At 35.7% G+C, this 10885-nt stretch overlaps 1 pseudogene; it reads right to left on the bottom strand.

Annotated features, from left to right (window-relative positions):
• Positions 1-770: 770 nt before the first annotated feature.
• Positions 771-919, bottom strand: LOC119869937 (annotated as a pseudogene).
• Between the last annotated feature and the right edge of the window lie 9966 nt (positions 920-10885).

Raw genomic sequence — 10885 nt, 5'->3', positions numbered from 1 at the left:
GAGTAGTTAAGCTTTGGAGAGTCAAAAGTTACACGTGGATTTTTTGACCTTGCTGGGGTCAATGCCCCTAAGCACCCCTTTCCCTCCACACTATTCAAGGGTTGTCTGTAGTTGAATTGTGATTTCTTCCTTTAAAAACAAAAACAAAAACTAGTTCTTTCTTTTCTTTTTTCAGCTCCTTTTCTGTGGAATACTTAATAGTTTTAACTTTATACTCAGGATTTACTTTCTTATTTTTCATTGCCTCAGTGTTAATTCATGATTAATTCTATTGCATTTTATTTGAAGTAATCTTTTCCATTCCCACTGCCTACTCTTAGTCAAAATACATAGCCTGTGACAGCAAATTTCTTATTTCTTTTCCAACCTAACATTAATTTCTCTGATTATCCAATGCAGCCTGCAATTTATTTCCATATCACTATTTCTAGAGTGCCATTTTAATCAACCCACTCCATTTTTTCGGGAATAGTTATTGGCTTCTTATTTTTATCAGATGGATTATATCTGGGGAAAGAGAACATGCCATGCCCTATCACCTGCCAACGCACAACCTTTAAAACATTAGTTGACTTTCTTGATTTGTCAACATAAGAATAAAGTTATCAGAATCAGAGATACCACTAGGCAGGACCAGATTCAGCATAAATAGATCCCATTCCCTTCCAACCTCAAGACTCCAACAGAAACATATACAGCTTTTAATGACATTATTTACCCAATGTAAGGTCATATCAGAACTGGAAATTTCAATTACTCTGTGACTTCATGAAGCTTACATCATTTAAAGGTTCTTTAGTTCTTGAATGGAAGTTAAGTTCCAGCAAGATCAAATACATAGGATTCTCCTAGATTTACTTAGCAATAATTGTGCCTCGGATAAACCTCATTGGCTACAATACTGCCACTGCACAAAGCTTCTCCTAGATTTACTAAATAATATTTCTGACTTCAGCTTTTCTACTCAAGGAAATTACTTTTTCCTACAGTTTCATCCTCAATTCTGCTATAATATCCCTTGAATCATAATGATTTTTATGCTGAGTTTTATCCCAAAAAATCCATTTGCACAATATCTAATCCCTTGAAACTTGGTGGGTCATATTTCTATGCATCATAGATCCTGGGGAAAATGGGGCAGAATGGCCTGTTAATTAAGTACCCAGACTTTTTTTTTTTTTTTTTTTTTTTTTTTTTTTTTTTTAGTACCCAGACTTTCAAGTGAGGCTGGGTATTACTTAATAGCTGAGTTGTGACTTCAGGCATACCTCACAACTCTAATGATGATAATGACATCCATATTATAATACAGTTGCATTCTTTTTAATTCATATTTATTCCTTGAGATCAGTTGTAATAACTTCTCTAACACCTTTTGTATTATGTATCCCTTTCCATCATCATATGATTGTTTTCATATTGAACATCAACAATTTCAGAGTGTACCATCATCAGAAATCACTTTCTGACCATGATGGGACAATTAAAAAATAAAACCATTCCATAAAAATGTTTGAGCACAAACAAAAACAAGACATTTCAAACAGTCATACTCTTCTGGCTCACATGAGAGACTTCTCTCATGAGATCCTTTTTTGTTTGTTTTTTAGCTTCACTCTGTGTCTTCTCTCTCTGAGGTTTAAAATTAAAAATACACACACACACACACACACACACACCCAACCATTGATATTCCCTCCTCCTAACACTATCCAAACCACAAGAAAATCACATTTCACTGAACCCTCTCCCAAAACACCTAACACAAACCTAAACCCTATACTAACTCTCCTGTAAAGAGCAAATAAACAAATCTTGTTTACACCTGCCATGTTCCATATGATATACAGTCATCCTCATCATGAAAAGTCATAAAACTAACTTTGTTTCACTACAGATATAGTTCTGATGTTCTTTGTCTGGTTGGCAGCAACTTGAGTTTAAAAAGAAATTTCCTAGGCAGCCCTGGTGGCTCAGCGGTTTAGCGCTGTCTTCAGCCCAGTGTGAGATCCTGGAGACCTGGGATTGAGTCCCACGTCGGGCTCCCTGCATGGAACCTGCTTCTCCCTGTGCCTGTGTCTCTGCCTCTCTCTGTGTGTGTCTCTCATAATAAATAAATAAAATCTTAAAAAAATAAAAAATTTTCCTTTCCTTTTCTTTTTTTTTTAATACCACATTAAATATAGAAATATATAGAAAGCTCAGTATTCCACCTGAGTAAGGAAAATCCAATTCTTCCTCTTTCTCTCCTGTGTGTCTTCTTTATTACTCACACGGAACACTTCAATTCTGACATCTCTGGTCACTAAATGTGTGATGCTTTTCTCACAGCAAGCAATTCTGTGCAATACCAGCTAGATGTCCTACAATTTAACTCAATTCTAGCACTCTCTACCCAGATACTCTCCTCCCCACCAAGTTTAGATTGCCAGTTGTAAGCCCAGGTTATCACCAGTGCTTATGACCAACAGGCTATAGATTGGAGGTTCCAATGACCTTCCTTTGGTTTATTTAATTTGCTATAGGAACTCACAGAATTCAGGGAAACACTTACTTATATTTACCAGTTTATTAAAGGATACAGATGAAAACCTAGATGAAGGCACAAATAGGGCAAAGCCTGAGGGAATACTGAGCACAGGGGCTTCTGTCCCCATGGGGTTGGGATGTGTCACTTTCCTGATGTCAATGTGTTTGCGACTCTAGAGGATAGAGAGTGAGGCTGAAAACTCCAAGCTTCTAATCATAGCTTAGTCTTTTTTTGTGACCAACTCTTGTCCAGGGGCCATCCAGGAACTCATTCAGAGTTGTCTCAATAGAACAAAAGATGTTCCTGATCCTCTTATCACTTAGGAATTTATACAGGTTTTAGGAGCCCTGTGTCAGGGACAGGTTGAAGATAAATATTAGAAAAAGGGATACTCTTAGTGCTACTATCTCTCAGGAAATTACAAAGGTTTTAGGAGCTTTGTGCCGGGGACCAGGGCAGAACCAATATATATATTTTTTCTATTATCTCACAGGTCCTATATAATTAAACTCTGATCCCACTGAACACTAATTTTAACCTAACTCTCTGTATTGCACATTCTCAAGTAGACATTGTATGAGGGGGAAATCTAACACAGAGATTTTAAAAACAGTGTTATTTTAAGATAAAACAAATTAACAATAACAAAACACTTTACATTGGAACTAGGCTTTTCCTTGATGCAGAATCACACAGGAACAATAGATTCAATCAGAGGGGCAGAATTTTCTCAGTTCTACTCATCCTCTCTCACATTTAAAACCTCCAGATTGATCAAATGTATGCCTTATATGTGAAAGACTACCCATCCCTTTGGATTTTCAACTCTTTTTGAAGATCCTTGATAGCCTTTCTTCTTAGAGAGACCCACACAATTGAGTTAAGTGTCCAGTAAGCCAGTGCACCTGGGTGGCTCAGTGGTTGAGCGTCTGCCTTTGGCTCGGGTTGTGATCCCAGGGTCCTGGGATCAAGTCCCACATTGGGCTCCCTGCAGGGAGCCTGCTTCTCCCTCTGCCTATGCCTCTGCTTCTCTCTCTCTCTCTGTCTCTGTCTCTCATGAATAAATAAATAAAAACTTAAAAAAAATTATCCACTAACCCTACCAGTCAGAAGGAGGTGAATGGAGCCAAATTCCACTACATACAATTTCCCCTCAAAAACTGAGAGTCTTCAAGGACTCTGTTAGCTGGACTCTAAGAGATATCCCTAGCTCACTGTTCTCTTCTATAACTTTCTGAGTCCCTTAAAACCTAATTATAGGAGTCAGGGTTGTCATGCCAAACCCATTTCTGATATCACTTGAAGAACGTCAGGTAGTTATGGATTAATAAGTAGAGAAATACTCACTCACATCCCTTAATTTTAGATGCTTCATCTGGTTAGCCTCAGGTAGAAAATCTTATCAGAAACGTGATAGCCACACAAGACAAGAATGTATACATCGTATCTTCAAATAGCTTTCTGGGTGCCTAGAATCTCTGACAAGATCCTAAAGCTGAAAGCTAATTCTTATATGCCACTATTGTTTTACACTCATATGTTGTGTCAGTGATCCTGAAAATATTTTATGCTAACCACCTTTCTTTTGTGGGAATGTATACAAACATTAGATCCATATTATCTTCAGGAAGAAAAAAACAGAATATAGATACAATGCCCAGGTGTCCTTCAAAAATACATTTTTTGTTATCATAAGAAGCAGTTTGCCTGAAGATTCTTATTATAAACAAATCCTTATTATCCACAGATCTGACACTATTCTGTCTCCCACTTAAAACCTTAATTTTATCAATTAAACAAGTGCTGAACATATGGCAATAACCTACCTAATAACTGATTGACTAATTAACCACTTTCTTTTTCTTATGAATTTCAAATATTCGAATGGACAAGTGATCTAAGATTTTGGGAAAAATAAATATTTTCAAAATACCAAGTAAAAATGATACATTTTACCTATATAAGTAAAAAATTATATATAATTTCTTTTAAAATAACCTGGAAGTGCATCCTGCTTTAGGGGTATTGGCATATTAGCCATCCTCCTTTCCTTCTTAAATAGCAACAACAAACAAAAAAGTCTTCCAGTTTGAAAAAAAAAAAAAACACCTCAAATTTAAAAAAAATTATATACTCAATTTTTTTTTTATTTTTTTATTTTTATTTTTTTATTGGTGTTCAATTTACTAACATACAGAATAACACCCAGTGCCCGTCACCCATTCACTCCCACCCCCCGCCCTCCTCCCCTTCTACCACCCCTAGTTCGTTTCCCAGAGTTAGCAGTCTTTACGTTCTGTCTCCGTTTCTGATATTTCCCACACATTTCTTCTCCCTTCCCAATTTTTTTTAACTTCCTTAAGTAATGGTAATCTGCTGACCTAGCAGGAAAGTCAGGAAAATCCTTAGAGCCCCCCAAATGACAAGAAAGTACAAATGCGAAGCACTAATTGGTTTGAAGTATACTGTAGCCTTTGTTCATCTGATCCTGAAGGCTCACAGCAGAGGCCCACAAACTACATTAGATGCTTCCAGATTACACTAAATCTTTCCAGTGGACATGGACACAGACTTCCCCTCTTTAGAAAGTCAGTTTCCACATTAACTTCTACCTATATGTTTTTAAAAAAAATCATCTGCCTGAAAATTTGCCTGTGGTCAAAGTTCCCAGCAGCATTTTCATTTCTAGTTTTCCTCTTGCCCTTTCTTATAATTCTCCCACTTTCCAAAAAAAAAAAATTGTTTTAGAGTCATAACTTTAATGTACCTGAATTTGATTGCATTCCATTTTCCAAGTATGTGAAACAAAACTTTTGAAGTGTTTATAAAAAGAGAAAGAAAAGGGAAAAGGGAAAGAAAAAAGAAAAGATTCAAAATAAAACAAATACTAGAAAAGAACAATCCAAAATAATTTTGTCTGCATAGTCTCTAATTAGAGAGCTGCCTCAGGTGTTTCTTGTGCATAATTTCAAATAGAAGGTAAAAAAATTTCCATTTTACTTCTGACATAGCAAAGTTATATTTTTGATTCAAAAAACAGATAGCAGAGATGTTAGCTTAGATGTTTATCAAGACTTCTAAAAGGAATTTTCATTAAATTTTGGCACTGAAAAAGTCTCATGCATTTTTTTTTTAACTTGGGTGTAAGTTGTCTCACTATCACTGACCAACTGCGTGCTAATTTGTGCATTCAGTACTTACTTGTTTTGCATTAATCTAGTTGGAATATGCTGAGGATTCTACTGTATATAATGTACTTAACAATAATCATTAATTCATGTTCTGTAAGCCCTGGATTTATTGATGGCCCATATAGTCTCTTGCCATTTCCTGTTTATTTCCATTGAAACTTACTTTATTCTACCAACAAGTCATATTCATCTATGAGTACATGAATTAATTTTGAGAGACCTAGCCATCTCATTAAGTAGTACATTTCCAGTAAAATTTTATTTTTCATGTTTTAATCAATTGTATACTATTAATAATTATGTAGTAATTTAATACAATGGAACTTGGTTAGCAGTTAGAGCTTTAGAGGAATTGGAAAATCAATTTCAATTTATAAATATAATTTAGTTGAAGAGAATATGATAGGGCCACAAAAAAGTTTGTGCATAAAATATAGCTTAATAGGATAAATTTCTATGTAGGAGATGTCATGGAAATAAGAGCTGGTAATGGAAGGCTCAGGGTTGACTGAAAATGATCCAAGGTATTCTTGTGCATCGTGAACTAAGTAGGATTCTTTCCTTATTTTCTCAGAAGCAGAGGCTGTATCAGGAATAAGTTTCCAATAGGATCAGTGGCTTTTCCACCTCTCATAAGGGTCTGCAATTTTCCTAGGAGATGAGAAGCTGGTGTTCCAGATACTTTTTTAAAGATATACTTATTTACTAGAGAGAGAAAGAGAGAGAACACATACACGCACAAGCAGATGGGAGGGACCGAGGGAGAGAATCTCAAGCAGACTCCCAGTTGAGTGCGAGCCCAATGTGGGGCTCAATCCCACAACCCTTGAGATCGTGACCTGAGCCAAAACCAAGAGTCAGAGGCTTAAGCAACTGAGCCACCGACGTGCCCCCAGATATTTTTCTTTTAAATGCTGTCATTTAAATATAGACCTGTAGGTATGCATGTTATTCATGTGACTCTTCACTCACAATGTTTCATTTTTCCTGTAAGGAAAGAAATGGGAGAGAATGTCCAGTCAACTGGAATACAGTACACATTGCATATCCAGCACAGCACTCTGTCTTCTCGATTAGATGATGGGTCTTTTCTGTTGCTGACCCTGGCCATCGTAGCTTCCTCCAAGTAAAATTTATTGCTAACCCACAGGATAGATCATGGAATCTTTGCACAGCAATCTTTGCACAACAGGTTAAGGCTACACATCTTATCATAGAAAATAATATAACATCTATGAATATTGAAATATAACATTATAATATACTTTTACAGGAATAATGGTGGGTATTGCCTTAGATTCTATTGAACACATATCCAAGAGTGATGTAACAATTTCATTCTGAAATGTTAATATTAAAACAAAAGATTATGTATTTTGTGACTATTAAAATTTTAGATTGAAATATTTTAGATACCATAGATTTTCAGCTTATCAAAATTATTTTAGGGGGTGTGCAAACACAAGTAAAATTTGATGACCAATAATCCAGATATTTAATTTTAATTGTTCATACAAGTCAGGAGATACGTCTATGGGAGTTTTATTAAACTCTACAGAAAGCCAGAACTGTGAAGGACCAGATGGTCAGTGAAAGGTTTAATCAGAACAAAATAGGTAACAAAAAATAAGAGTCTAAGGGAACTTGCTTGACTTAATTTTGTTGCTATGTGTAAAGAGTTAATCTTTTCTTGAATTTATAAGCACAGACTACCTCTCATGTAGTTTTGGAACTATAATCATACTACCAATGTAATCTCCAAGTCTCCAAGCTGAGTATATTGCTAAACGTGGTTTCGGGCTAGTGGTACTCTAGTCACCCAGCAGAAGCAAACTGAAACACTCTCTAGTGGAGCAGAGCATACTTTAAAACCAGTCTCAAAGAATTTTATTTTGTAAATCACTAAGAACGTGAAGGAACCTTCAGTATGAAGAGGCAAGATACCAAGCTCAGACAGTACTAGCCAGCACTGTCCTGGCCCCACCTTTCATGTACATCATGAAAACTATTAGTTCATATTCACATGTTCACCATGTCCACTATGAAAGCTGTTAGTTATCTATTACCACATAACAAACTGCATGACAAATTCAGTGCTAAAAACAGTTTCTCTGCATCAGTAATCCAGACATGGGTTAGCTAGGGGCTCTACTTCAGGTTCTCTCATAGGCTTTGAAGGTATCTGCTGGGCTCCAATTATCTTAAGGCATAACTAGGGAAAAATTCATTACCAGGCTCACATGATTATTGGCAAGATTCAGTACAACACCTTTCAGGAAACTGTTGAACTGGTGGCCTCAGCATCTTACTGTCTTGACCAAAACCTGCCATCAGTTTCTTGCCACATGGGCTTGCACAATATTGTAGCTTGCCTTGCAAGCTAGGAAGGCAGGAGAGAGAGTAGGCTAGCAAGATAAATGTTACAATCTCTTGTAATCTAATGAAAGAAGTGACATTCTATCACTTTGCCATATTCTGTTTGTTAGAAGCAAGTCACTGAGCCAGCATACACTCGGGAAGAGATTATAGGAGGACATAAATAATGGAGGCAGAGATTTGGGGGGGCCATTTTAAGATCTGCCTACTGCACAAACTAAATTTACCAATATACAAAGGACCAGGGAAATGTGACCAAAAAGGGGCAAAGAAATCAATCAATCAAAACTGACCCAGAACAGAGACAATAGCAGAGAAGGAGGAAGAGGAACAGGAGACATCAAGAAGTTCGCTCTCTCTCTCTCTCTCTCTCTCCCTGCTGGAGAAGGACATTAAGCAGCTATCAGAGGACACAGCAAGAAAGCAATTGTCTGCAAGCCAAGAAGAGAATTCTCACTGGAAACTGAATCACCTCGAGCCTTGATCTTGGACTCCCCAACTCCCATAACTGTGAACAAAATAAATTTCTACTGTTTAAGCCGCCCAGTCTATGGGGTCTTGCTATGGTCAGCTAAGCAGAATAAGACAGATGGAAAATAAGCACATCATGAGACAAGTTTAACATTATTTGTCATTAGGGAAATGAAAATTAGAACTATGAGAGATATCAGCACATAACACCAAAATGGCTAAAATTAAAACATTGACCACACCAAGTATAAAACAGATTGTGGAATAACTAGAACTCTCATGCACCACTGATGGGCATACAAAATACTACAACCACTTTGGTATATGGCTTGGAAACTACTTAAAATGTCAAACATATGCCTAGCATGTAATCCAGCCATTCCTCTTTTACTTTTACCCAAGAGAAATAAAAGGATATATCCTCACAAAGACTTAACCGTTCATTGATTTATTTGTTAAGAGTGAAAACCTGGAAAAAAACACAAAAGTTCATCAACCAGAGAATTGATAAAAAAAATTGTGACATATCCACACAAAGGAATACTATTAAATAGTAAAAAGGAATAACCTCCTGACACATACAACATGAATGAATCTCAAAATAATTCTACTCAACAAAAAGCAGATAAAAAACTAGATGTGACAAAAAAGAGTATAAATGCATAATTCAATTTATACATAATTTTATAAAATGCAAATCAGTGTAGATAAGAGGTAAGCTAAAGTGAAGTAAGGAGGCATTATAAGTGATAAAAGGAAATATAAGGTGATGTGATATTAATTTCAGTGATTTATATATTTTTAGTGTATATACGCGCTGATTTTTTTTTTTTTTAAGGTAGATGGGAGTCACTGACAGCTTCTAATCAGAGGATGAATGAGCTCACATGTGTATTTGTTGGTCGGAGGGGAATGTAAAGGGGGAAGGCAGGCTGAGGCCAACGCCAGCAGCAGAAAGGCTGAGTTGTGAACAGGAGGCTTGAGCTGGACCGTTGCATCTGGAGACAGAGGTTGGCAGTGGGACAGTGCTCCGGGACAGTGTGCAGAGTGAAGGGGGGATGGATGGGTGCACCCTAAGGGCAACCCTGGGAAGGCACCTAAAGATTCGAGTCCGGAGCAGGACTCGGAAAGGCCGGGTCCTGGGAGCCCGCGGAGCAAAGTGAAGGCGGGGACGAGGAGGTCCAGCACGTGACACATTTTAATATATATGTCAAAATATATCATTTATATTTCCAGTGCAGTTTATTGTATATCAATTATAAATAAATCTGTAAAAAATTAAAGAGAAAAATGTGCATATATACATACATTTTAACACAAAATGTCAAAATATATCACTTATATTTCAAGTCCAGTTTATATTAATTATAAATAAAGCTGTAAAAAATCAAATTAAAGAGAAAATAGAGAAAATTTGAAAACCATGACAAAATCTGGATCTTACTACCCAACAATAACCTTCAACAATGTTTAGCAACATCATTCCAGGCAGCTCTCAATGCACATTATTCAAAATAAATAACACTTTAAAGACTTCATTATTTGGGCAATAATTAGGAGCATGAATCTGATGTACTTATTTAATATTTACTTTGTTATCCTCACAATAAGTCCTATATAGAGGAATAATATTGCCACTAGCAGTGTATTAATGAGGATACTGATGAAGAGATAGGTTAATTAATTTGCCAAAGACAATCATTTATAGATTTTAGTCTATGCCAGATACTCCACAATTCTTACTATTAAACACTTTATTTATATTTATATTTATATAAATATGCGATTTATAGCACTGTGTAATACCAATTTGAAAACTATGGTACCTGAGACAACAGCATCAGTTTTACTAGGGATTTGTTTTAAATCAAATTAATGAACCTCTATTCTAACCTACTGAATTAGAAAATCTAGAGTTGGGCCCCAAAATGTAGATTTTTAATGTAAAATCTAAGTTACATGTACTTATATGTTTTATGTTTACATATATATTTGATATTTACAATATATAATATGGAAATTATATTTTATATAAATATTATTCATATATAATCTTTGTATTATGTATACATATTTTGTATTATGTATACATATTTTGAGCTTCATTGAGATATGATTGATAAGCAATATTGTAACATATTACAAGTATACAATATGATGATTTGATATACATAGATATTACAAAAGAATCTCCCCCACTGAGTTAATTTAATTAAAACGCATCCATCTCTCCTCTTCTTTCTTCTTTTTTTTGTGAGTACATTTAAGTTCTTTCTTAGCAAATTTCAATTATACAATACAGTGTTATTAACTATAG

Source organism: Canis lupus, chromosome 1 (assembly GCF_011100685.1).
Source record: "Canis lupus familiaris isolate Mischka breed German Shepherd chromosome 1, alternate assembly UU_Cfam_GSD_1.0, whole genome shotgun sequence".
Taxonomy (NCBI): Eukaryota; Metazoa; Chordata; class Mammalia; order Carnivora; family Canidae; genus Canis; species Canis lupus.
The sequence above is the reverse complement of the archived record's forward strand: the minus strand, read 5'-3'. Positions and strand labels throughout refer to the sequence as shown.